At 36.5% G+C, this 25524-nt stretch overlaps 1 protein-coding gene across 1 annotated transcript in view; it reads left to right on the top strand.

Moving 5' to 3' along the window:
• Positions 1-3043: 3043 nt before the first annotated feature.
• Positions 3044-25524, top strand: part of RHOBTB1 (Rho related BTB domain containing 1) — a 104568-nt gene continuing 82087 nt past the window's right edge. Inside the window, exon 1 of the mRNA XM_004427099.3 lies at positions 3044-3135. The gene's annotated coding sequence lies outside the window, so the exon portion shown is untranslated. The remainder of the gene's footprint in view (positions 3136-25524) is intronic.

Below are 25524 nucleotides of genomic sequence, written 5' to 3' on the forward strand. Positions count from 1 at the left end.
TAAGGCAGAGGTCAGATTGAAGTGGTATGATCTGCCAATGGGAGGTAAGAAAAGACGAGCATCAGTCATTATTTGCAGTAGTCTGGCTATAAAGGGGAAGAAAGAGATGAGAGGGCAGTTGGAGAGAGATAAGTAGATAAGCAAGCACTTATTCACTCAACAAATATTAAACTACCTTATATGTGCCAGGCACTAGGATAGGTACCAGGAAGACATTTTCCACCCCTTATGGCAGACATGCCATAAGATATATTTCATGTGACAATCTCAAATGCATAATGACTCAATATTTTGTGAACTGATTCATTTAAAAAATGCAACATTTTTCCTCAGATATAAACACTTACTTGATTTTTATAAAATGATCAAATAAATTTGTGTTAAAAAAGAGAGAAAAATAACATGTCACCTGTACTTGGTTTTTTTTGTCATCCTGTCTCCTTTCATTCCTTTTATGTTCCAGATTTGGACAGTCTTGTTGTTGTCACTTATTCAGAAAATACTTTCTAGAATGGTGTCCTTAAGCCTATGTTCAGAGCCTCTCATAGTGCTATTTGACTTTTAAAAATCATCTAATCTCCTGTAATTTACAGAGCACCACATGTTCAAGCTTTGAATATTACCCCATGGAAGTCAGAAATGTGAATAAAGCAGAGTTTTCCTAGCTAGATTATAAGCTTTCTGAGAGCTCTTGGCACTGCTGGATTTAGAGCTATCAAAAATAAAGCCAGAGTACTATAAATGTGATTTTTGTAGTAAAGGTACAATTAAGGATCCTTGGGTTTATAGAGGAAGGTACAATGAATTCTTACTCAAGAATTTAGGAAGATCCCTGAAAGAGGTGACATTTGAACTGGGTGTTAAAAGATGGGCATTTCAGACAGCAGAAAGCTAGTAACAAAAGTCATGGAGGCAGGAAACGGCTTTTGGGGAGGGGGGGACAGTGAGGGCAAATGGTTTACTCTGACTGGAGAGGGGATGTGGAAAGTGGTAAATGTACCAATCTCAGATCTTATAAAGCTCTGCTGAGGAGTTTTAGACTTGATCCTATAGGGATTGGACAGCTGTTAGAAGTTTTCAAGCAAGTGGAGAAGCACGAGGTCTAGGAAGAAAACTGAGATCCTCAGGAAAGCTGGGAAATGATGGAGACAGGAAGCAGGGAGCACATGAGATGGGAGGCCACTGCCTGGATGAGAGATGGTGGACAGTGGATGAGTTCCTGATAGGACAACGGCCTTGCACATGTCAAAGGGAAGTAGAGCTTTTTGTGTGCAAAGTGGCCATAATCAGTTGGAGTGTGTGTGTTGTGGGGAGGCGCAGTGATTGGGGGGAGAATGAAGATGTCGCCAAGTGTTCAAGTGAGGGAGAGTGACAATGCCATGAATTTTAGGTACAGAGAGAAGCAGATTCAGGAGAGGATGGGATGAGGATCTAGCCCAGAAAAACATCAAAAAAAGATATAATTGGGGCCGGCCCGGTGGCGCAAGCAGTTAAGTGAGCGCGCTCTGCTGCGGCAGCCCGGGTTCTCCGGTTCGGACCCCGGGCGTGCACCAACGCACCGCTTGTCAAGCCATGCTGTGGCGGCGTCCCATATAAAGTGGAGGAAGATGGGCACGGATGTTAGCCCAGGGCCAGTCTTCCTCAGCAAAAAGAGGAGGATTGGCAGATGTTAGCTAAGGGCCGATCTTCCTCAAAAAAAAAAAAAAAAATATATATATATATATATATATAATTTAAGCCATGGGTGTGAATGAAATTGCTGCCAAGTAGAGAATGTTGAGGAAGGCCCACATTTAACGGGAGACAGAAGAAAAAGAGCCAGAAGAGGAAAATTGAGAGGAGTTTCCTGGGAGATTGGAAGTGTCTCAAGGAGGCCAAGAAAAATACGTGGATTTCAAGGAAGAGGCCTCCTGCTGTGATTTGTTTCATTTATATAATCATTTGGTTGTATCTTTTCCCTTTCTCTTCCTTTCCCTTTTGGAATGGCCCCATGAAGTGAGCTGTGCAGCTGTCAGTAGTGTATCACCTCTGGGCTCACACTTCATCTTTGCAGCTCTACCCCTATTTATTAATGAGCAGTGACTGGCCTAAAGTCACCAGCAGTCAGTGACTTCCTTCAGAAACACCTCTTCACTATTGAGAACATGACTGAAAGAAAGAAACTCCTTGTGTGTTTGTTAGGAAGGCACAGCAGGGGAGGAGAGCTGGGTGATTTGTTAATTGGGAGTTAGTTGGTTTTCCATAGCAATAATAACTACTTCCAAGCAAAAGTACCGTTTTGCCCTTCAGTGTTCACGGTAGTCAGTCCTACTCTTGTTAAATAGAATAGTCCATTTTATCTCAATGTCCCTATATCATGTTTTACATGAAAATTTTTTCTATGAATTTCATAACAGGAAGATAAAATACTTGGTTTCTTTGGGGGAAGTGATGTATTGTCTCCTTTCTAATAATAGGACTTACACAAGAAATTACATTTTCCTTTTACCTAAATTACCAAGAAATTCAAATCCAAATTATAATTTCAGTCACTTCAACTGTTGACCAATATACGTAGCTTATATACTTCCTTTTTCACTCTCAGCACTATTTTCTTATTTTTATTCATATTACATTATTTTGCCTTTTTGGAAGCCACTTCCAATTCTTAGCGAGTCAGGGCATAAATAAATTAAACACTTTTACTATTAACGAAATGACTTTCTACACATCCTCTCATTTGATCATCAGAACAGCTGGTATTATTACTCCCACCTGATAGATGAAGGAACTGAACGTCGGTGAAGTTAAGGACTTTAAAGTTCATTCAGACAAATACCGAGATCAGACCTCAGGTCTTCTTTCTCTGTTGGCCATAGTCTTTTCAGCCTTTCTTGCTCAAACTTTTGTGGGCACCTGGTTGATTTGTAAATGGCATATGGTTGGCTGCGACAGCTCTCGTTTGGATGAGAAATAAGCACTGACAGAAGAAACTAGTATTGTTTGAGCAGTTTTCTTCTTGATGATGAAACATTCCATGCTTGTATCTCCTTCCCAGGTTTTGTAACACCCAAGAAGTACATGAAAGAGGCCTCTTTCATCAAATATTCTTAAGTTATGAAAATGGAATTGAAGCGTACTTTCCCCCTTCATATGGTAAGTAACTACTAATTTGGGTAACAGAATTGTCTTTTCCCTCCTAATTTTCTCACGATATTTACAAAAGAAATGGAAATGCTTCTTGTGTGAAGACGGCATGACTTATCCAGGTTTGTCTTTAGAATGTTTCATTTAAAAAAAGGAATATTCCCTTTTTGGCTCATTTGTGGTTTTTATAATTCTAGTTTAATATCTTTTATCTGGTTTAGAATTTGAGTCATTTTGACTTACATATGAGTTTTAATCATTAAAATAACATAACTGATCTACTCACTTTATACACACTTTTAAAATTCTTTAGTGAGTAGCATCTTGTGCAGAAAATTGACATGTGGACTCTGAAAAGTCATGGCCACATACAAGGAAGAATTAGAAATGCCAGATTGCTTTGCAGTGGCATTTCTCTTTGTCCCAGATGCCCTAGTTTGGAGCATCCACCCCTTTTGGCCTGGGCACTGACTGTCTTTAATTGGAAAAACTTATTATCGCTTTGCAAGTGATTAGAATTGAGTCATCCCAAGTGAGGGAAATCAGCCTTTGAAGAAAGGGCCACATTATTGAGTTCTTTCACCAAGGTATTGTGCCCAAAGGACTTAAAATGATTTGAGACAGTTCACTCTCCTTTGTCCCCCCACAAAATTATTTGTTACTTTCACTCTTCATTGTTTTTTATTTTTCTTTATATGTTCTAATGCATATTTAAAAGAAAAATTCTCTCTATATGTGTAGCTGTGAATATTGTAAGATTTCATTTATTCTAATGAATTAGGGAGGTGGGCATATCTGAATTTGTAGGGAGGCTGAATTATAGATAACTTTTAAACAAATGTGGCTTTTATTACTTTAAACTACATATAGTAACTTCAACAAAACATTACAAAGTAGAAATCCTTAAGGAGGCCTGTTACAATAAATCACATGAACATTTTGTTATTAGCATATAGATTGGATGTATGCAGGAGCTTGTAAAGTGCCTGAGGTTCACTGAAAATAGTTTATTTTGTATCTAAAAAGTATACATAAGATTGAAAATAAATGTTTAAAACATCATACATTATCTACCTATAAATAAAGTGTTTGCCAAGCAAAGGTAAATGTCAGCCCAGCTCACGAGCAAATTATCAAAAGATTTTAAATTTATTGAAGCCCTAAATTAATAAGATATTACCATGTGTGCATAAATAACTTAAAGAATAAAATTTGCTGATCCTTTTCTCATATGGGTATTTGTGCTAATGAATCAGGATCCTATTTACACTATTAGTCCCCAAAGTAATTGCTTATTTGAAGAAGTTCTGTCTTATGGGTTTTCAGTTAATTAAATCCATTTGCATTTTATGCACACATTTTAAATTCTCAAGTACTATTTTTCATAAGCCAGATTCAAATATGTTCATGTAATAATACCTCTCATTAAGGCATTAGTCTTTCATTTTTAAAGGAACTTTCAGAATAGCTATATGCATAAAATGCTTATTAATGAAATCCAATCAATATTTTAGAAAAGTCAAACCCATTAAATATTATTTTTTTCATTTAAATTCACCTATTTGTAATGGTGATTAGTATGCTGAACATACCTCCCATTTCTAATATTTTGCTTAGCTTAATTTATTCAATGATGGGTTTTTTTGCGTTGATTTTGCATGGCAGTTTTTAACTTCTAATATGCCTTTAGAATTACAAGAAACCTTTTCCCAAAGAGTAGCTTTTCCAAGGTATGTGCATATTAACTGATTGATCTTGCTAACCCAGTTGGGAGATCACTAAAATATGAAGCAAAACTTTTCTAATTCTAAAACTGGAGAATGGAGTATAATAATTCACAAAGTTAGGGATGTTTTAAAAGGCATAATTTTCTCATAGTTTTCAAATATTTGAGAAGCTGGGAATTAAAGTACATAAGTGATAAAAATTGTAAATGCATTCATTAGATCCAAACTATGGAAATCTTTCAGTGCTGCCCTAGCTTGGAGGCTTGAAAAAGCTACTGAAGTTAAGACAGCAGAAGTAGCAGAGGGACAGGCTAGACGGAGGGAGGGCCCAGGAAGAACCACAGGATCCATGCAGTGGGCCCAGGGTCTAAAATCAAAGAGCACGGCGACGCCAGGGGCTGGGAAAGGCACACAGGGGCACAATTTGCAAAGTAGATCTGCAAGCCAGTTTTGAAATCATGCCTAACTGAACTATTTCTAGGTAGTTAGTGGATGTTTATCTAGTTCATAGTTTATGTAGGTTTATCTCTTTGCAAAGAAGATATAAATGCAGAATCTGGATACATTTGGGTTCAAATTCCAGCCTAAGATTACATCTGAATCAAAAACTGTTCAAGTATCCAAATGGAAGAGAGAGAGAGAAAGAAAGAAGTGATATCCTAAAATCAGGATAAGTATGACAGTTATTTTATCCTTTTTAACAGTAGTGGACAATAACATACTTTTGTTGTCATCTTAACATGAGATATAGGTATAAAATGGAAAACAATTTTTGATACACTGAAAAACTCATACACTTCGTAATAAAATAAAATTTCATTCAATTAAATCTTATTGATTCATTTAAGCAATGATCTATGTAAAGCCTAATACCAATAGTCTCCTAAGAACATCTTTTCTTTGTAGCTGGAATCGCCCTAAGGAAGCATTTCTTCTCATTTAGAGAAAGTAGGAATAAAGCACTTGTATTACCATTTGTATAAATTTTTAATACTGAATAAAATATTAGTGTTTAGTGTAATATTGATTCTCAACATAATACTCCTCCATAATGGCATGCTAATTGGTTAGAATTAAATCAGACAGATTCAAAAACCCTGAAAACAGACCATCTAACACTTGTAATTTTTTTTCATTAGTTTCCAGAATCCCAATTAAAATGGAATTAATCTGTCGAATAAAAGACCACGGTACAATAAAAGTTCTGTGCACTATGTCATGTGCACCTCCTCTTCCTTCCCACTGCTCCACCCCGTGATGAGATATAGGAATGAAGAGGATGGGAATGGGGGCAGATCTTCACTTGTGAGCTTCAACCACAGCGTAACAACATCCAAGAGGCAGGCAATCTATGTGCATTCCAGCTCTGTAGTGTACTAACTGTGAGACCGTAGGCATTTTACTTAAACCTCTCGGAGCCATAGTTTCCTCGTCAGTAATATGATTAGTCTAATAGTACCAACCTCCTAGAGTTGTTGAGGAAATAAAACAGAGGTTCTCAACTGGGGCAATTTTGCCCACCAGGAGACATCTGGGAATGTCTGGAGATAATCTGGGCTGTCACAACTGTGCGGGTGGGTGTGCTATCGGCATCTGGGGAGTAGAGGGCCGGGATGTTACTAATCTTCCTAAGATGCCCAGGACAGCCCCCCACAACAGAGTCACGTGGCCCAAAAGATCAACAGTACCAAGACTGAGAAACTCTGAAGTAATGTATGTAATGAGCACAGTGTCTGATAACAGTAGGCCCTCAAAAAATATTAGTATAATTACATTGTTCTTGTTGTCATTATTTATTTGAGAAGGAACTCCACATCACCCACATGGTATCAAGACTGAGTACTATAAGCAATTCAGTAAGTCCATCCCAGCACAGTCAGTCACGCCTATCTGCTGAGTCATCCACTTGGGATGGCCAATGTTTAAGCACCTTCAGGAATGGACTGACCCACTTAATACCTGACTAGTCTAGCAGGCTCACAGATGGGATTGTACCAAAGTTCATGGGCTATCATTTAATTTGTACCTTCTTAGAAATTAGAAGAAAATAGGAAAAGACAAATAAAAAGTAACTTACAGCACCAAGTAACTATTACTTTTTAACTTCTGCTGTTAATAATGGCTCAGGAGTCTCCTGATGATCATTTACTTTATAAAATAAACTGATGTTTGGACAAAGGGCTAGGAAATATGGTCTGGCTAATACAAGAGTCTGATTAACTGTTTATATGGTACATGAATATTATCAATTTCAAAACCACTTGAACGCAACAATATAGTTTTAGCTTGATGTTAAAGTATTTTAAGGAGAGAAAACTCTTGCTTAATGCAAGGTTTTCGAGGTCAAACAGACCTGAGTTTGAGTTCCAGCTTTATAACCTTCAAGCTATGTGATCATGAATAATTTGCCTGACTTCTCCGAGCTCAGTTTCCTTATCTGTTTAATAGGCATAGTTGTTGAAAGAATTAAATGAGACATAGCATCTGACATATAGTAGCAGTGGATAAATGGCAGCAGTCATTATTTTCATTGTTATTATTATTTCTTCTGGGGAACTTGAATTGCCTTGGGGTTGTTATCATGGCCATGGGTTCTCATTGCAAAGAGTAACTATGATGTCTAGGTACTTTTATTACAGAGGTAGCTCAAATTACATCCATTACCTCAATAAACAAAAAAATCTTAGACTCACTTCAATAAAACTGATTTAAGAAGAAAAAAGAAAACGTACATATTATACATGGAATTTCCTTTTAAAGGAAAAGGTAGATTTCCTAAATTAAAGAATGAATGATGTGCACATCTTTCTGGCATATTTTAATATAGTTGATAATCTACTTTTTAATTAGCCACCTAATTATAATTCAATGGAAATTTCCCTAGGTGAATATAGTAACCTACTTCAGAGAGAGAAATGGTGCTCTGAGGGGGCGCTCCTACTGTGAATTTTGACACTTTTTCAGGTCCAATTTCTTCTAAACCTAAATGGCCCGGGAGAGATAAGAAGAGCTCTGTTTCACAGCCTAATAATTCTGACTGCCAGGAAGGTTGACTATAAGGCTAAACTCACCTTTTATCAGAATTTTTATTTTTCTATATTCTTTGTTCTCTAGAAAAGACCCAACAAATTTTTTTTATCGGCCCATCATTCCTATGTTTTAAATTTGAAAATAAAACACAATTAATCCAAACTATGGATCCCTTCATTTTTCTTGATGGTTTGCTTTCTTCTTAACTCTGAAAGTTTCCCCAACTTCCAACTGAAAGATACCTGGACTATTTTTTTTGGTTTCCAGGAGTGAAAGGTATCTGAAGAGCCCATCTCAACATCATAATAGGCACTTGCTTAATTCCACAACCCAGACCATGGTAAGGAGGGAGATTTTTCATCTATTCCTTAGCAATAGATGTTCGAAGTTCCCAAACCTTAATAGTTATTTCTTTATCATTGGTTGTTCATGACCTTAGTTTAAAATGTTTTCAAACTTACCGTCTGGTGCTGTGGAAATGAAAATGATTGCCGGGCCGGCCCCATGGCTTAGCGGTTAAGTGCACACGCTGTGCTACTGGCGGCCCGGGTTCGGATCCCAGGCGCACACCGACGCACTGCTTCTCCAGCCATGCTGAGGCCGCGTCCCACATACAGCAACTAGAAGGATGTGCAACTATGACATACAACTATCTACTGGGGCTTTGGGGGAAAAAAAAAGAGGAGGATTGGCAATAGATGTTAGCTCAGAGTCGGTCTTCCTCAGCAAAAAGAGGAGGATTAGCATGGATGTTAGCTCAGGGCTGATCTTCCTCACAAAAAAAAAAAAAAAAAGAAAATGATTGCTATGTGGAATTCTGTCTTCCAACCAGTTTTAGCTCTGCATAGTTACAACTTCACTGTATTTGCATATAATTTTGTACTCTTGTCTCTCATTAATTTCTGGCTCATATTCACTAAACTTATGGGGAGAGGAAAGTTGAACTTTCATTTTAATTAATTTAATTTATCTTCTTGCTTCCACTCTTGCCCCCTATAGTCTATTTTCGATAAAGCATAAGTCAGATCATTTTGCTCCTTGACCCAAAACTCCAGTGGTTCCCTGTTTTAATCAAAGGAAAAGCTAGGGCCTAACAATGGTCCTCAAGGCCATATATGTTTCAGCCCACCTGACCACCATCTCCTTTTGCCCCCCACCCCCCACATTCACTCCATTCCAATCACTCTGGCTTCCTCACAGTTCTGCCAGCACACCAGGCATGTTCCTGCCTCAGGGCCTTTGCACTTGCTATTTCCTGGCTGGGACATTCTTCCTCAGGAATACACATGACTTGCTCTCTCATCGCCTTCAAGCCTTTGCTCAAATATCAACTTCTCAATAGGATCTTCACTGACTACCCTTCTAAAAATGCACCCCCTTCCCACAATTCCTATTTTCCTTCCCTGATTTATTTCTCTCTATGATACTTGCCACCTTCTGATACATTATATAATTTACTCATTTATTTATCATCTGTGTCCCTCCACCAGAATGTAAGCGCCATGAAGGCAGCAATTTTTCTTAGTTGTGACTGGTGTATCCCAAGCACCTACCCCAGTGCCTGGTATCCAGCAGGCACTTGATAGATATTAGTTAAATTGAATTGAAGTAGAATTACATCCTTATTGACCTCATTTCATTTCCCTCAAAGCTTTAATTTGCCTTCTATTAGTTTTATCTTCTGGTGTTCTGCCCTTATCATAGTTCCTTTAGGAAAACTTTGATCCCCCCAACCCTCAGTTGAATTTAGGAGATGGAGGAACCAGGTTCGCTGTGTTTCCTTTTAATCACGATAAGCCTTAACTGGGATAAGTTTGCATTTCAGTCATATTGCTTTCCCTATTAGACGAGGAGAATCACCAAAATGGCGAATTGACTGGATGAATTAGATCCCTGATCAGAACACTCCTGGGTGAATCCTGATGCAAAAAAGAGATATATAGAGATGGAAATGTCAAGCTCTGGAAATAGTTAAATGAAAGAAAATGTGAGGATTATTTTCCTTTGGACCTCCGTACACTTTTTCTAGCACACATGTTCCTAGCATAAATATTAGAGCCTTAAACCTGATTCTAGAAAATACCTACCTCCTGATGACAAGAAAGCCATAAATACAGTTCATGACCAAAGATTAGTCACTGTTTATTATTGCTGGTGACACATGATACGTAGGGGAGATCTGGCAATATTTCAGATATCTCCAGTCAGCCATTTATCATTTCATAGTGGAAGATGAGGAGGTATTTCTATATTAACGGCCCCTATAAAAGGAATTGAGTGGAGAAATGTCAGATGTGTTTTATCATTGAAAGTCAAAGGGACGTTGACAATGTTAAAAATGTGCTGAGTGGATTACAGGTTTTGTACAAGTTCGTCTTCTAAATAATAAGACTCCATTAAAAAAAGAAGAACAGGAAAACGTAGAAAATAAAGGAAATATGTTCTGGGTTGCTTAGTTCTCCCTCGTGCCCTTGAACGACGTTTCTGGACTCGAGCTGAGAAACAGCAGCTTCATTTATCTCTAGAGCCTGTAACGTTTCGAGCAGCAGGGTGGCCTTGAGACTCTGCAGTTTCAGACCATGCTGCGGTCCCGGCACAGAACCTTGGCACTGCAGACCAGTCTGATGTAATAGCAGAAACCCAGTGCATGCGCCCCTCTGCCCCCCAAATTTAACATTACTCCTATTTCAATCCATAATTTAGAATAAACCAAAGCACAGAACATGTTAATAACTTCCACCTGATTAAAAAATTCAAATCCATGTTCCCTTTGTAACTGCTCTGTCTATACAAACGAAAGATACAAGACCCTTCCGGAGAGGATTTTAAAAATGGGGTTGGGGATGTGAACAGCCAAGAACTTTGTCTTAGAAATGGTGAGAAAGAACCACTGAAAAGTTTTTAACATAACCAGTAACTTCTGCGATGCTTTGCAGAATTCCAAAGACACCATTAAAAATTAAATAAAAAGCCTCAGCTTGGTTTTGTGTACGCTTCAATAGGCAAAAAGATATATCTAATGCAGAGGGTGTTGAATCTGAATTAGTACAAATATTATTAATTTAATGTTCATACTGCATTTTATGGTTTATCAACTGCTTAGCAATAATTTTCTATATTTCCCCTCACAGCACCACTGTAAAATATATCAGCATTTTATTTTTGCCATTTTATAGATGAGGCAACCTTTAATAAGTGATCTATTTCTTTCCTGTGCATATTGGTTAACTGGTAAATGATTAATTTATGTCTACATGAACTTCATCATGCAGAGTATTTATTTTAGTGTGAGTTGGTATTTATTTTATCCGCAAAGCATTACAGTATCCAATTATATATGCATGTTTTAAAGGCAGTAAAGCAGCCATGAGTAGTTAGTGCAACATTAAGTCAGAGATTTTTAAATCCACAGTAAATTCTGAGTTAGGGTATTTAAATCAACTGTCCCCCTTTCTCTGGTCTGTGTGAGAAATGGTCCTTCTATAAAATGACCACATGGCACCTGTCCAGTGACACAGAAAAGATGTGTTGAGATTTTCAGAGCTTAAAAATATTAACTAAGTAAATTGGTAAAATAAGAAACCAAAAGGTTTATAATTACATTTGGCAAGAACAGAAGAGCGAGCAGATCTGCTCATTTGTATCTGCCTGTGTAATACCGTGTGACTCTGGGGATTCTGTCCTGCTCACTTCCTTCTTCCTTCTTTCTTTTCTGCCTTCATTTCTCCCTTTCATTTCTGTTATCAATTTTTGCATCAGGAAGATGGTTGTTGTGGCTACTTGTATGGAGAAGTATACCTAGCCACACACGAGTGATATATTAAGGTTTAAGGAAAAGGGCATCGTCCTCTGCAACACTATCGTTTGCATTGTTTCTCCATGTTGCACTCTATTGCACTGTAAGTAAAACCACTTCTCTCGATGTGTCGCACTTGAAGTCCAACGTCCTCAAGATGCTCCTTAAGCACTGACTCAGCTAATACCCCTCGAATATGATTTCACTACTTTAGTTTAGAGGACAAAGTTTAGAGGACTATAGTTTAGAGGACAAAGCACCAAAAAGTTCAATCATTTTATCATAAATCAAATTTTTAATTAGAAATGTGCTTTCTTTTCATGATAAATTATAATATATAATTCTCCTTCATTTATTGATCTCAAGACTCTTAAATTAAGCCAATAAAACTAAGATTTTTAAAAATTCATTGTAGAGAGTCCCTGCCCTAATTTCACATGCTAAAGTCTCTGATAACGTCTAAATATTGGCATGTTAGCTGTCAAAGGCAGATGATTTAAAACACATTGTGTGTGCTGGGTACTTAACTCTTCCAGAATCTAGAAATTGTCTCTTTCTAAGTTAAAACGTACTTTTGAAACCAGGAAAGGATTTAAAGATCCAGTAAGTGCTATGATATGAATTTTATGAAAATAATTTTATTATTAAAAATTTTGTACCTACTGAGATATAAACTACGTTACATCAGATCTACCAATAATATATTATGAAGTAATATTTTTTAATTTGTGTGATTTGCTACGAGATCTATCGTACAGTATCTACTTAATCAGGGCGTAGAAGTTTTAAAAATGAATTTTTTCAAATAAGGAGCATTACTACAGAGGAATGTCATTGAAATACTCTCCTCAGACTTCTTGCTTAGAGATCAGTTATAAAAGGAATCAGCACTTCAGTGTGCATTTTTCTAACTCAGAGTTAGATATGATCGACCCTTAAATGGGCATTATGGATTATTTTCATATAATGAAGATTATATATATATATATATATATATGGAGATTTTAGCCATCTTACTCTCTGTTATAAAAGTAGAAAAATACACATATAGTCAAAAGAAACATTTCCAATATTAGAGTACAAATTAAATATGTGAAGTATAGAAATTTCATCCTTTTAAAAATCCTTCCAACCAATAAAATACCCAAATGAAACGCTGTTATAGCTTTCCTTATATACTACAGTTCCAGTATCTAATACCCCAAGGCTTTTCTCAGTCCAAGACTCTTTCAATGGCATTTATTATTCCCATTTACATTTATGTGACCCATATTGCAGCTACTAAATTGGATATCTCATTTTCTCCTGAGAACTCCATGTCCTTACATTGCCTTACAGGAGAACTGTGAATTTATATCACTTTCTGGTGCAACAATGAACTAAATGGGCAGAGAACCAGATAAGACTCCCCTACACTTCCTCATTTTCCACCACCTCTCACAGAACATGAGATCCAAGTGAGCCTCCATTATTGTAAATGTTGAGCTGGGCTTGATTCCTAGGTTCTCAATCTTGTAATCCCAGAATCCATTATTATGGTATTTCTGTTTTCATTGATTGCCATCTTTTTACATAATTCTGTTAGCTTTTGCCAAAAAGAAATATTTCGAGGAGGGACTGTTATATGGGAAAACTGAAAAATAATGTTCATGCTAAGTAAAAACATTGTATTCCTTTTCAGAGAGAGAACTTATATGAAATCAAGTATTCATGATTTTTCAGAACTGCATATGGAGAAGTTGCTGAAACTCAATCCTGCTTCCAGATGAAGTCAGCACAGCATTTACATGATTATTAACCAGCATTTCCATGTAAACTAATAAATAGTATTTCAACTTAAAATTTCAGCTTTTAGTCTACACGTAACAAAAACTCTTACAAGTAAAAACTCTTAGAAGTAAGCATTCTTGTCCATCAGAAGTTGGTACAGAAAAGGAAAATTCAAAGGGCAAATATAGGCAGTGCCTTTCCAGCACTGATAGGGTAAAAAGATCCTGCCCCAAGAACACGGGTCTCTAGACCATGTAGCAAATGTATCCCTGGAGAGAGAAGAATCCATTAGGTTGTCCTGGCTTCAAAACATCAGCCATTTACACCTTCCAACTTATTCCCCTGGTTCTGAACCCAGATTCACTTGGCAACCAGTTCATTGATTATAAACCTTCTTTCCATATACTTATATCTATATCTATATCTATACCTACAGGGAGAAAATACAGCAGTCGATATAACTCATTAGCTTGATATATTTCTTATTGTAAATTAATATATTGGCATTCTGAGATAAAGAAGCTTTTTAATCAATGTGAGTATCGTCAATGAGATCATTTTAAAGTCATATAACTCTCGGCCACACATACGGAGGTAGAAGTTCTGTTTCTGGAACATGAGACTAGAAATAGTCATTTGTCATCCTATTTGCTTATAAAATACAACCACTCCCATACACGCTATCACAACGCCTTCCCCATCCCATGGGAAAGGGAACTAACGCTTGTAAGAAATGATAGTGGGTCGAACACTGTCCTCAGAGAAATAAAGTTACTTGTGCAAGTTCACCCAGCCAGTAAGTAATAGAGGTGAGAGTAACACTCAGGTCTGACAGATGTCCTTTCAACTAAACTTGTGTTTTTACTTAGAATCTACTGCTACAACACAAGCCCTGACTAGGAGAAGCACATAAAAGTTCCCTGGCTGCTAGAGAATACACACTGGTCCTATTGGCTATTTCTTCTACACAAGTCTAAACCTAAATGTTGCCCAAGAAATGAGTGTTCTGTAACTGGCACTCTCACCTCCATGGACGTGTGAAGAAACCTTGTCTGATCATTGAGCTATACATATATTTTGGAATCTTACTTTTAAATGAATGGCAACACAAAGACATCTGTTCATAGTGAACCTAAGAATGCATTGTATATTCCTTATCAGAGAATTGGAAAAGCAAGGAGAAACAATAGTTATTTTACCGAGAAGTTTCATAGTTGTCTTTCACTGTCTATTCATATCTCTTTATTTGGTCTCGCTATATAATTAGTTATGAGCCCGGTTCCCATGACCACATTTTGTTAATTGAAATATAGTTTTAATTGTTTCCAAGTATACATTTATATTATTTACCTAAAACTAATCTGAAAAAAGTCTTAAATCTATTTAATTGGAGCTGGTAGGGATAGAGGTGAGAGCACTCCTAACTAATTATAAGCTTGGTGATGCACAGATGAAATATTTTGGATTCTGACTATGCATGTTAGGTATTAGGAGTATTATATTTCATGTTATGGAGATGGATTAGAAAATTCTGGATATTATTTTTTATCTTAAAGAATAATAGGTTTCAAATGTCATTCATTAAGTCATTTTGATTTAATTTAATGAGGTCATCTTTCCATCTTCTGGTAAACTATTTTGCCTAAACCAGTTCAAACATTAGACTCTTTTCTTTAAGAAAAGATCATCACTGAAGACTAAAATTGTATAACCTAAACAGGAACTCATTTCAGTGTTTAGCATACCTCCTCACTTTGAATAAATTCTTCCTAATATCTAACTCAGGTGTCTCCCAAAATGTCCCATGTCTTCTCCTCTGTGAGTAATGTAACTAAACCATTTTCCTTATTCTGGATTTTTCATCCTTTTAATGTTTGGTTTAAGTTGATATTCTTTTCTCATCCTCCCAGGCCTCCAGGTTTCTTCTAGGCCAGTATTTCTATTAAGAAATGAGTGCCCTCCGTGTTACTGACAACATCATTTCAATTGTCAGGGTTATTTCTTTCAAGTATAAAACCCAGAGGGTGTTGTCCTCCTCACTGTAGCTCCAATGTTGCTATGATATAACCCCCAAATAATTTTTTCAAAATTCCTTCAGAAATGAAGTACTCATTAAAAACAAAAAACAAACAAAAGAGGGCTATCTCAGATGAGGCTCAAATGTAGTTTATGCTGAAATTTTTCAAAAAGAGGGTGAACAGTTTTCCCTCTTAGATGCTATTTTTGAATGGAGACAGGAAGATGAACTAAATGACCTCTTGATGATCCCCCAGTCGCATGATTTTGTGATAATCTTAGCTTCCAGCATCTCATTTTCTCCAAACACTAAAATCGAATCTGCCCTAAGATATGAGAGCATTTAACATATGAAAACCTTTTAATGGAAGAAAGATTCTGCTCGTTTTCTTGGAAGTAATTTCCTTAACAATTGCTTAGATTTATATTCGAGGCAGCCCATATTGAATCATTAAATCCAAAGAAAATCATAAAAGAAAAATTAGCAGACATACTACATAATGATATGCAATTTATTCTTTGACTTTTGCCTTTGTTATTCTGCATTAGGAACGTTTACTCCTATAGGCGTGGTTAAAGGATTCATTAACTCTACTTTCTGAAACCTAAAATCATTCTTGCTTTCTACACGGCGATTGTTTCTATTTAAACAGGAGAGTTTTGTTAGCATCAGTGGACATTTTACCTCCAAATGAGGCTACCTTCTGCGCAGGGTTGCCATACAGCAAATTACATCTGACAAGGCTGTTTGATGAAGATTAGCAATAGTTAGATTAAGCAGTCTTTGAGCTTGCCATTTAATCCACCGCTACTGGTTTTGTGTACTAAGCTAGTGATCATACTTGGAGGCACAACAATTAGGTTATTAGTTTGCATTAATTTTTAATCAGCTATTTTTGAACCAGTGGAAAACTTTAGATATAAAATGAAGAAGAGACTTCTCACATATAAAACGGATGATCTGTTTGACTCTAGATTCAGGTGCTAATATTATTATTGTTAGTTACATTATTACTACTAATGATGATAAGAGTGCTCCATAAAAACCAGCTACCCTGAATTAAACTCTGGCAGAGATTTACATATATTATTTATGTTGAATCATCAGAACAATTCTCTGAAGTTTTACCAAAATAAAAATGGTGAGTTACACATATATTCTGGGACAGTTTTTTCTGATATTGACTTTGAGTGTCCATGAATATTTTTACAATGAGTTGTTCAACATTCAGTTAATTATTTTTTGTTGTTGTTTGGTCCAACTGCAGTTTGGATGATATAGAATGAACATAGAAAACCATAGCATTAATCTTGGACTGTAAAAGCCCTATTTGTATTGTGATGCAAATATAAATGTAAAGCAAGCAGGAAAAATGCTATGTAAGCTCTTTTCTGAGCTTAGTATTGTTAGAAAATATTTAACTCTTATGTTGTTAGATAGCTTTTCTATTGTGTGTACTCTTAAGTGCAAAAAGAATTATGCTAGGGTCAAAAATGATTCAGAAGTTTCAGAGTAAACTATTTTTATCAAAACGTTATTAGTTCCTCAGGTAAATGTGCAGCATTGAACTTAATACAATTACCAAAAGCCATGAAATATAGAATTAATATTCAATACAGATCTGAACTGTATTGATCAACAGATATTTGATGTAAGGTGCTAAAATGGAAAAAACATATGTTATCATTAATATGCCTTGACTCTTGAGTGTCTTATGGTTGGAATAGTGGATTTATACAACCTAAAGAGGGTAGCATTTGGTCGTGCCAAATATAAGCTGTGACTATCACTCACATCACCTAAGCCCCACTGTATTCAAAACTGGGAAGCATTTTTTATGCACTGAGCATAATTGGAATAGAACTGTCAACAACAACAACCTATGTGTTTTTGTATTATAGCACTGAGAGAAAGGCTGATATTGACTATTACAGGCAAATGATCACTGATCATAATGACATTCTGCTAAAGGACAGATAGCAAGCTTCATCCACGGCACTGAATGATCCCTCTACCAGACAGAATTGGAGACCACAATGGAAACGCAGTTTCCAGACGATGGTTTTACCCATTTGGCCTTGTATGTATCAGTTAAGCGTTGCCCCAGTTTGCCAACTCTTTCCTGGCTGACTTCAGAACTGAGATGGGTAAATATGTTTGAAATGCTGTGATCTGCTCTCTAGTGCTTTCCCTTTGGGATGGAAGGAAGGATTATAAGGTCTTTATTGCTCCATTTCCACAACTCCTAAAGGCACAGCCTAAAAGTGACCAAAAAAGCTAAGTCAGTGTCATTGTACCATAAATGGTTAGTAAAGAACTCTCGAACTAAAGCCTCGCAAGGTCGAAAGAGACCTTAAAGGTCACGAATGAGGACCCTGCACTCTTCTGATGACTGAAGTGATGATGAAACACCACTGATGATCGGAATCTCTTGGCCTCCCAACATCAGACTGTTCTAGTTGATACAAAGTCCTTAAATTGAACTGTAATGTGTCTTTCTGTAAATTCCACTTATTGGTCCTAGACATAACCTTTCAGACCAATGAAATGTTTACTTCCTCTTTGATACTGACAAGCTTCTTTCAGATGCTTCCTCATTCTCTCTGGTTTCCTTCTTTCAATGCCCTAGTCACTTTCCTCTGAACATGCTCCAATTTTTTAACATTTTGCAAACTCAGAGTATATTATGACCTGCACAGGATAAAACACAATTAGCAATAGCCTTATTCCAAGCACTGACTTTCTCTTAACATTGAATTTGCTTTTGTGGCAACTATATCAAAGAGACACTTGAAATGCCTAAGTGTTTCCCACATATCTAAACCAAGTCACATGTACCCCATCTTGTACCTGTATAGTTGGGTTTTTATCCTATTGTTTTAGACCCACATAGACTTCACATTTATTTCCATTAATGTTACCTCATTAAATGTGTTCCATCCCACTAACTTAATTTTTTTTTATTTGGAACGGAGAGTGTATTCTAATTCTGTCATCTCACTCATTCACTAAGTGAAATTTTAACTTGTGTTATCAGTAAATATGACTAGCATACTATTTATTCTAATACCTGATTTTTTTTTAAATTTTGACAATAACAGGACTGGGGCATCACCATTAGAAATGTCCTTCCAGACAGCCATTGATCATTCATTGCTATCCTCTGGGTATGGCCATTCAACAGATTGTCAACAACCTTGATTTCTAGCTCATATTTCTTCATCTCAGCCACTAGGATGCTTTGTGATGCCTTGGCAAATATCCTGTAGAAGTCCAGATACATTAATTACCCCCATTGGTTAGCCCCAGTAACCCCTTCAGAGAAGGAACTGATGCTCATCTACATGATCTATTCCTTGGTGATTCATTTGGAGCCTAGTTGTGAGCCTACCATGGTTGACTTGAGGCTCAGTAATATATAGGTTTTGAGAAACTGCCTCTCTCCCCCTTTTGAAAATCAGATCCAAATTTGCCAATCCTTTGCTTATATATACCTCTTCTGCTTTCTGCAGTTCTTCAAAGATGTTCAGCAGGTTTCATTTATAGCAGGGACCTCAGCTTACTCATTGTCCCTAGAACATAGCACAGTGTCTAGAAATAAGAGATATCCTGCTATTTGTAAGAATCAAAACACTAAAACTTGGCATTTTGGTGCTTATATTCATGTTTTAAAAGTCTGAAATAGGAATTATATATGTCTGGAGACAAAATTCATTTATACACCACATTAGAATTTTGAATTGGACAAAGGAACAGTCCTACATCTGACCATACGCCACACCTATTTAATACCCTTCCGAATTATCTTCCTGTGGTTGTAAATGACATTCCCCAGGTTTCTAGAAAGATTATTCGCATTTCACCTGGAGACAGTTTGGGCACTGGTTATCCTGCTGAGGCTCAGATGCCGCTATATTCAAATTGTTTGGTTTGGGGAGAAGGAGAGAAAAGCGTGGGGGCATTGAAGAACATAACAGGAAGGTAAAGTAGGGGTCTGGAGGAGTAGAAAGGGAGAAAGTTTCCAGTTCAGTCCCTTGAGGCCTCATCCCTCTGTGCCCCTAGGACTGGAATCCCTCTGCTCCCTATGTTTTCCTCCAGGGCCAAATTCTCTTAGGACCTGGCCTCTCTTCCACCAGCATAATATAACCTGCACCTCTCCTTTCCCTAGCCTCCGTAAAGAAACTTAAGCCACAAGGACAAGAGAATTTCAACTGGAACAGCTTCTGAAGACAAGTAGAAGACGGGGGGTGATGACCAAATCTCACATTTCAATAAATCCTGGTAATTAACTGAGATTACGCAAAAGAATTATAAAAGCACCAACATTGTCTCTTTGCCCCAGGGTTGCAATCATTTCTAAAAGGAGAAAAAATGGATGCCCAGAGACACAGCTCCCACCAACCAGAATCCTTGAAGGCATTTAAAATGTAGGCATCCTCTTACCTTCCCTTTATTCATCTTCTCTTTCCTCTTAGCAATAGTAGTCTGTCATTTCCATTCCAAAGATAATTCTCTCCTTGACATAGACAAAGAAAACAGAAATCTTACAATTCTGTTCTCTTTCTCATCCATCCATGTTACCGTCATGTCTAAGCTGCAGGTCCATCTTTTATTGGAACACTGTGCTCCTTGAACTTAAAAAGCAGACAAACAAAAATATGTGTATCCTGAGTTTTTTTTTTTTTTTTAATTGGTCTCAGATCATTTGGGGGTTTTCCTTTATATTTGCTATTTCCTTGCCTGGGCAACTCTTCACCTGGATTTTCCCAAGGCCAATTCATAGCATTCAAGCCTCTGAGTTGATACCTTTTTAAAGAGGACTTCCCTGACCACATGTCTGAAGCAACTATACCACACCGCTCCCTCTCCCCTACCCTGCCTTATTTGTCTTAAAAGCACATTGCTGCCTGGAATTAAAGACATGCTTTGTTTGTCTTTCTCCCCTACCAGAATATAAGCCCTCTGAGAACAAGGGCGTTGTCTTGTTCACATCAGTGTGCCCAGTGCCTGGAACAGTGCTGCTATACAGAAGTAGCTCAATAAACATAAGCTCAATGAATGAAGTCATAAATGGATTATTTAAAGCAGAGACACACAGAAACTGGAAAGAAACTCATGTAAAAACCACCACAGTGGTTTCTTCTTTATAGTTTCCAACTTTCTTTCTGTTCAGAATTATGTGCAACTAATTTCTACATGGTAGAAATTGCTTGTTTTAAAATAAACTTTGTTTTACCTTTTAGATTATAATATAATCAGAATTGTTTTGATCATCTGAAAACCATTTTATAGACAAGTTAAAAATATAGAGAGGTAAAATTTAAAAGAAATTACTCATAATCCTAAAACCAGAGAAAACTGATATTAAGAGTTTTGGGGTATGTTTAGAATTTCTGCAAACTTCCCAACGTTTTCAAGGCATTTTCCCTTTCAAATTCTTATGCTATAGAATTCTTCTGATCTGTTCCCTGAACTTTGGAAAAATCTGTTCTCATAAATTTGCCATATTTGTCTGATATTTTTCAGACCTTCTATCCCCATCACAGTTTTTAAAACTATATTTTTATTGTTCTGTAAGATTCCTGTTACTTCCACATGGCCAACCAGTTCCCCCTTATGAGTTAGAATTTGAATTTTTTTTTAAATTTCAGTTCCCCCATTCATTTCCTCAAATTTTTAGACAATGAAATTGCCAACAAGGCAGGTCAATGGCCTATCAGATGTCCTGAGTTTAGCTGAAAATGAATTCCATCCACCATCAACACTATATCTCATAAAACACTTGTCTTATTTATTCTTAAGACTTTATGCTACCATGATGGGTATACCATAAGAAATAACGTAGTGGAAAAATACAAGAGACTTCCCAAGAAATCTACATTCATTCATTCATTCATTCAACAATTAATTACTGAGGAACTTTTATGTACCAAACACTGAGGCACTTGAGACACCAAAATGAAAGCAAAGAACAAACTACTTAGGAAAAGCATGCCAATTAATTCTTTTACAAATATTGACTGAACACCTTCCATGTGCCAGACACTATGCTAGGCACATCTGCAGAGAGAAATCCTAATGTCAAGAATACAGACACATTGGGTTTAAATCTCTACACATGCTAGCTCAGAAATTACTGAATAATTTACTTCACCTATAAATTGAGAAAAATAACTCACACTTAAAGGACTACTATTAGGCTTGAGAAATTAAATCCTCCAAGGTACTGGTGATACAAAGATGAGCAAAATAAATTCCCTCTTCTTGATACTTGAAGTCTGGTGGTTAAGATACATGAGAACTAAGCATTTCAATAATACTTGTTGAATAAAATTAAATATAATACAGAGCGGAATGTGATCCTATAATACTAATTATCTTCTCTACTGCTTGTTAAGTTTCCTTGTACACCTAGAATCGCTAAATATAGTATTTTATGAGTAATGGAATACTCATCAAATGTTAAACAGATGAACAAATAGATGTTTTATAAGTAATTCTTCCATAATTTAACCCTAGTCATGAAATTATCTCTAAAGGCAGAATATTTACTTCCAGAAAATTCATTTTAGTATTAATCATTTAAATTTTCCTTTAATATTTTCGAAGTGAAAGAGCAGATTAATTTCTGCCAATAAAGTAGGATTACAATAGATATTATCCCTAATTTTTCAAGTTTTATATAAAGAAGGTTGAATGACCTGAAAGTATTTTAAATTGGATCTACCATGTAAAATCACAAGTTGATCTTTGTTCGAATTAGTGAAGCTTCTTTGTCCAGAAATAAGCAACAATTTGGCAACTTTGGAAATGCCTGCATATTTTCCTCTGTACAAACTGACTTTATAAAGAAAGACTGAAGGAGCTGGGGTTTCTGGTTTCTGGAGCATTGCAAGCTAAAAGTTGGAAGTATAAACAGTGACTAACACGTTAGTCATAGTAAGCAGCTGTTCCTTAACAGGACAAGAAATAACATGTTTAAAATGCTGCAGGAAAATTAGGATAGACAAAATAAAGAACTTTTTATCTGCTGAGAGTGACTCTAAATTAGGTGACCCTAGAAAAGCATTCAATGCAAAGATTTTTCAGGATTATATAGCTATCCTTGAAGCAGTTTGAATTAGTTTTTAATTACAGCTTCCTTAATAAAAGTTGGATAGACGAGGTGATTTTCCAAGATCTCAAATTTCTAGCAGAAGCCCAAAAGACTGCTTATTTTCCATGTGTCCCCTAGAGGGCAGCGGTGGCCCAAAACACAGAAAAGGAGTTTCAGTTGTCTTATATTCTGTCTGGCCTCAACCTTCACTCCAGGCCTTTTACCATTTCTCACAGATCTGTCTTCTGTAAGCAAGTTGGCAGTGGTATGTTTATTTCTGAGTACCTAACTAGCAATATTATTAATTATTAGAAAAGAACACTACATGAAGTATATTTTTACAAAGATTGAAAGAAAAGAACATTACATGAAGATTATGTTTTGTGTATATCACTTACACACACACACACACATACACCCCAGTTGGTCCTTTTCATGCATTTTTCATGCATTTTGGAGTAGAGAATGGTGTAAGACAGTTGGGAAAAAATAATTTGTCAAGGCAAAGAAATCAGTTTTTTCCTTTAGTTGTTTTGAAACAATCCATAGAATTACTGAATGCCTTTTCATTCATTCATTCACTTGCAAGTCACCTAATGTGTAAGAACCATTATATTAGATGCTACATTTGGTAATGTGCAGAACAAAGAAACTACTGCAGGAAGCTTATAATTTAAGAAGTGATACTAAATTCCATGATACAGGGAAGGATGACACTGGAATGTACCCAATTAGTTGCGAACTTCGGTAGCAATGTAACATAAAAATCTATGTTTCTTTTACAAACATTTTGGATTTCTTTTGGAGGCCCACAGGTCCGAAATCCTTGCCTTGTTCCAACAAGACACATAACTTTATATTTAAAAGGTGATGACGAACCACAGGAAGCTTCCTAAATAGGAAGGAAGAGCCTGAGTGTGCGTTTTTCTAATGCTGATGTTTTCTTTTTTAATTAATGTTGCTGTTTAAATATTTTATTCTGTTGAGACACAATTTTATGCAAAGGGTGTAACTTTCAAAAGAGCGTTTTTGCAAACTTGCCCTAAAAGCCTCTTGTAATACCTGTGAATTTATCTTCTGGGATCTCTTTTATTGTATTTGGATTATTTGCTGATTAAACTTCTTTATTCACTTTCATCTTGTAAAATTGGGAGCAAGATGCAAACCTCAAGTATGTGAAGGAAAAGATTAATGAAGTCAAAATTATAATTCAGTCAATATTTGCTGAGCCATTTGGGTTTTCTGTAGGAGCAGAGGGTAATGAAAACTGTCCACCTGTACAGCAATGAGTGGATCTGAGAACATTCCTGCCATAACTTTTGCTCAAACCAAATGGTGTGGTTTGTTTATGTGATTGCTTGTTTATGCAGATCGCTTTGGCTTGAAATTACATACATTTGCAATACTTCCTGGGAGAATTCTGGCATCACATCTTAGTTGTGGCCTGCATTACAGTCAAGACTTTATTGAGATATTAGAAAATGGACTTTCAGTCCTAACAATACAGCTGGTAATCATGTATGATGGTCTAACTCTAGATTAGGAATGACATTTTACTTTAAGTACATTGAAACTGGTAGATAGTTTAAGTGACATTGCTTTCAAGAGTTAAAGTAGCAGAATCATAGTATTGTCAGTGTACAGGTTGTTTATGAACCCAGGACCAACCCAGGAAGGGGACAAAATTGTTACAATTGGACCAGGAACCATAGTATTTTTAAAACTATATCTACTTGCCCAGAATTGACTAAGCCAACTCTTATTTCCAAGACTGCATTAGATCATCTTAAGATTGTATCAAAGGACAGATAAGCGTCTAAGCACTTGTCAAGTGGAAAACTTTAGAAGGAAACAGAAAATTACGACTGTTAGAAAAAGACCTAGACATTTACACTAGACATTTTATAAGGAGAAGAAAAAACACTATATAATTTGCTTCTTCCTAAGGATGTGGAAATGTCCTGTAAAAGGCAAAAAAAAAAAAAAAAAAGTTTGTAGAAAGAGTACATATAAGAGCTAATTTGGACTCTTGATTATTTTGCATTTGCAGCTTGACATGAGCCTATAAAATGGCTACTGTTCAACATTAATCATTCCTCTCTCCTCTGCCATTTCTGTGGGCTTATATTTAAAAGGAAAATATAATCATTGTGTATATTTTGATATATTACCTGTTGTAGGAAAGTGTTTTTTTCTGTTGGGAAGGGTTATTTTGGAGGGCAGAGATAACCAGATGATTTTAATATTGGTTCCAACAAGAACTACAGACCACTAACTGCATATAATCAGCAGACATTTTCTACCATGTGGCTCATTTTGAAAGTTTCTACTCACGATAGTCCTATTGCTGGATCTCAGATGCAGAAAAACGGCCAGTTCCTTTAAAAACATTATAAACAATCACTACATTTAAGAGCATTACAATAACACATTAATAGAATAATAACCTCTCTTGCTTAGAATTTACAGCTTGTAAAAGCACTTCCACACACAGTAACGCATTTGAACTTCACCCTGATCCTAGGTGGGTGTAGTTAATCCATTCCAGACATTTCTAAGAATTAGAGAGCTTGGGGGAGTTTCCCAAGGTCAGGTAGCTAGCAAATTGCTGAGCTCTTTCTTAGGCAAGGTCTCCTCACTCTCTGAGTCTAGATCTACACAATAGTCTAGTGAGGCTGTATTTACCACGCTGTTGCCTTCATTTTATTATACAAGGCAAGCTACCTTATATGTTGATGTAACATACGCACAATGGTGCTATTATTATGTGCCAGGCAACGAACTCAATGCACAGGTCTCTTTTTCAGAGAAGAGGAAGCAGAGCCCCAGCGAGGCTAAATACTGCACCCAGAATCACACAGCTAGTGAGCGGTGGAGCCAGGGTTCTGATCCCAGTGTGTCCAGCTCCAAAACTACACTGCCTGCTGGGAAGAGCACCCTCTTTCCAGTGCCACTAGTATTC

This window comes from Ceratotherium simum, chromosome 6 (assembly GCF_057802395.1).
Source record: "Ceratotherium simum simum isolate JZ-2026a chromosome 6, ASM5780239v1, whole genome shotgun sequence".
NCBI lineage: Eukaryota > Metazoa > Chordata > Mammalia > Perissodactyla > Rhinocerotidae > Ceratotherium > Ceratotherium simum.